The sequence below is a fragment of the Rhea americana genome, unplaced genomic scaffold, assembly GCF_003343005.1.
Source record: "Rhea americana isolate MKP2758 unplaced genomic scaffold, rheAme1 scaffold_151, whole genome shotgun sequence".
In the NCBI taxonomy this organism is placed as follows: domain Eukaryota; kingdom Metazoa; phylum Chordata; class Aves; order Rheiformes; family Rheidae; genus Rhea; species Rhea americana.
In genome coordinates, this window is record NW_028185606.1 from 1,770,110 (window position 1) to 1,773,987 (window position 3,878).

Below are 3,878 nucleotides of genomic sequence, written 5' to 3' on the forward strand. Positions count from 1 at the left end.
GGCTGTAAAGCGAGTGCAGCAGGTTGTCCTCATTCTTCCTGGTGGAAGAGAGGAGCAGGGAACCACCACGAAGAGGAGCTGAGAGGCTTCCCTGCCTGACACAGCAGCAGTGAAAGACAACACCAGTAATACCTTTCTTTTTTTTTTTTTTTTGTTTATTACATAATTTAAACATTTTGCTGATAAAGTTTTTTTGTCAATGACCATTTTTATACAGCAACAGAAAAAAATTAGGCTCCAAAACCTTTCACAAAAGTGGAATCAGTGACATGACAACTTCAACCCTTTTCCCTCCCCCCTTTTTTTCAAAAGGTGTTTGAAGTTCATTTCTCTTTCATCAAATTGCACTGTTTAAAATCACAGGTTCAAAAACCAAACTTCTTCCCACCCCCACCCGTACACTGGAAACCCTGTTCCTCACCTACCCGTAGGTTGCATGGATCTTGAGGGATGATTTTTCATACCCACCCAAAGACCTTTTCCAAACCAGCCCCAGAGTTCACCAGTCTGTTTACAAACCCCCCTCCCTCCCCATCCTCGCCCTGTACAGTGAGTTTTACTGAGCAGATACATGAAGGTGTAGATAAGACTAGTAAGACAGAATATATTCATCATCCATATCACAACRCTATGTCTCTAAGGCATGCCGTCCTAAACATGATGAGATTGAGAGCCAGCTGGCTTCCCATATGTCCCATCTTGTTTACCTGAGGGAGGCAGGGAGGGAGAGGGGGGGTCTGACCTCTTTCAAATTCTAGACATGCTGCCTTCATTCCTCTTTAGTATCTTTTTTTTCTTTTTTTATCCTTTCCTCAGTTAAAATCCACTCTCCTTCCTTCCTCCCTCTTCAAAGATGATTCACTCCTCTGTGAGGTTAAAATCCTTGTGTGTGTTGGAGGTTGGTTTCTAACATTGCTTTCTCTCCTCCAGCTTGGAGCTAAGAAGCATGGGTGACTTCTGGCAAGGAGATAAGGCTGTTGTCTGAGATAACTTTTGTGTTGAGATGRAGAGGAAAGACCGAAAACTGAATGCACAAGACAGTAAGAACAACTGATTTAGGAGTCTAGCTATCGGCTTACGTATGTTGAGTGTTGTATGGATGAAAGATGTTGTCCCACTGTGGGCATCTGCCCACTGTGTTAGCTAAGGGGGCTCAGTGGGATGTTAGTTAGCAGCTTGAATTCACTGAAGACATCTGTGGAGAAGAGGTGTCCTTGCACACTGATTCCTGCACACTCTCCCCCCCTCCCCCCATCTGGTTTGATGTCTCCATGTTTCCTTGCCCCTCCAGATATATGTACAACTGCTGGGAGATACCAGAGCTGGAGCTGTGGAATTCAGCTTGGTTTGGACAAGCTGCCAAACCTATTCGTGAAATGACCACAACAGTTTCTGAAGTAGTCTCTCTGTGTGGAGGGAAATCCCTAGCAAGGAAAGGCTGTGGGCAGCAGCTGGGAAAAGCCCTGGCCTTTCCCTRTGGAAAATGCAATTTGCCCAGCTATGGGCAATGCTCTGCTTTTCAGCAACTCAAATGCTTTGCTTTGGGCAGGTCCCCTCCATGCCGTGTCTTGTGCTTTCCCTTCTGGCAAGCGGCAGTACCCTCSTCTGAGGAGCTGTTAGCTACCGCTTGCAAAGCCTTGGGCACTGCGAGGAATTTATGCATGCAAGCTAGGTTGTCTTGCCTGAAGTCATGTTTGCTGTTAGAGATGCCAGCTGCCTTCACTGGAGTGGGCTGTAACAAGTTCACAGCACACAGGGCAGCTGTATTCAGCAGGTCATCAAATTTAATGCAATGTCTTGTCTTTGAAGCTTCCATTAGAGTAGTTTGTGACACTTTCTAGACTTTTTTGGGGAAAAAAATCACACATAATTTCAGGTTTCTTGAAACACCGTGGAGGACACTCTGCCTTCAGGTGTGCGAGTGCAGCACTGTCTTTTGCTGGGGTTCCCTGGCCAGTCGCAGTGCTTCTCTGGGAAAGCCACTTGGCTGATGCGGACAGCAATCATGCTTTGGGACAGGGTTGTGATGGGGCTACTCTAAGCCTAGTTAGCTCAAGTTTATGGGGAACTGGCAGGTGTCAAGGAGCAATAGACACCAGGGCTAAGTGATAAAAGGTTAGATGGAGCAAAGGGCCAGGAAAAGGTGAAGAGTAAAGCAGGACTGTGCCTTCCTCCTTTCAACTGTGATCTTTCCAAAAGCCTGCGGTGTCAGGATAAGCAGGGACTGTAGGTCCTTGCRCTCTAGAGATATGCAGCAAGGATAAGAGCTCACTTCAGTAACCCTTGTCTGCACAGGCATGACATGAACAATTTTCTGCTGCTCCATGTTACCTGCACTGGTTTTCATGCGAATTTGTCCACYAGGCTCCTTTCCTGGCATTTGGCCCCATGGGTTATAGACAGGAAAGCAGGAGACTGATTTGTCCTAAGGGAGATTTGAAGTATCTAAAGCCAATTTGGGAGGAGGAAAATATTATAAATTTAATAAACTCRTGAAGGACAGGAAGACGGGAGGAATGAAGGGAAAAGAGGGAAGTTTACAGATAAAATGAAGAACTGGAGGTTGGAAAGARGAAGGTGTGTTAGGTGAATCTTTCCTGGGGTGGGATTAAAGAGGAGCATCTTGTGCCTTTTGGAGCAGCTGATGAGATCCCTGAACTGCCTGGTCTTCTCCTGAGCTCTGTGCTCTGCCTGGCCAGTGCTCGGAGGGCAGCATGTTCAGTAAGCTCCAGCTGCATCCATAGCCCCATGACTTTCTTCAGTCATGGCTGAGCTATCGCTGTAATCTGCCTCTTTTTTTCCCCCTAGTCACACTGTCACCAAAAACGTGACAGTATCCACCTTAGGGATAGTTGTCAGCATCCCAGGCTGGAACAGCCTGCAATGTAGAAGCAAAATGTACTGACTTACTGGAGTTCAGCACAGATGTGCCAGAGCCATCAGCATCTCCTGTCGTCACAGCATCCCTTGTCATGGGGCGATCCTACAGGATGGACCCGGCCCCTACAAAACGCACAGTCAGGCTTGGGGGCAATTCTGGGCAGTGGCTTTGAGTCACTGATCACTTGCTCCCTTTTATTCTTCCCTCACCTCTTGGCTGAGTTAATGGCAGATCCCTTTCTAGATGCTGTGGGCTGCCCCTCTGAGGGGGGCCTGGAGTTAGAGCATCACCATAGCTCTGCTTGACTAGGGGACATCTTGGGGTAAAGTGGGTTTATTAGCAGGCAAGGAAAGATGAGAGGTGATGTTCCTGCCCCACTAAATACCTCTCTCTGGCAGAAAAGCTTGCTAAGGTCTCTGTACCCCTCCAGAAACACAATCTGAGTGATTTTTCAGGGCCAGAGAAGGATTTTGGTAGCAAGGTTGTCCCACTGCTGGCCTGAGAAGGTCTGCTTACTACAGGGGTGCTGAGCAAATTGGGTTAGACCTGCCTGCTACCAAATGCAGTTCATTTGGAGGTGGGTCATCAAGTCAAGAGAGGCCAAAGGGGCTCGCACTAAAACTATTAGTAAAAAGGTCCACCTAGATTTATTGAGCTGATGTGCCAAAAGATGATGCAAAAGAAGAAGCCCCTGCTCTTGAGCATGCTGGGAGGATGGACCTGGAGACCATTTCCCAGTGGCACACTGGGAGAGCAGGTGCTGGAGATGCCTCCCCTGAAGCACACTGAGTACATCTCTATCTTACTGGTCCCCTCCCTCCCCACTTAAGAGGGGGAGGGCAGTACCCCAAAGAAGAGACCAAACCATTCCCGTTTGAGTTGTGCCGTGTTTCCCTGGACATTCCTGCACTATGGAGCGTTGGCGCCGGGAGTGAGAGGCAGACACGGGCAGGAGGCCGTGAAAGAGAGAACGAGACACAGAGAGAAAAAGAGAGAG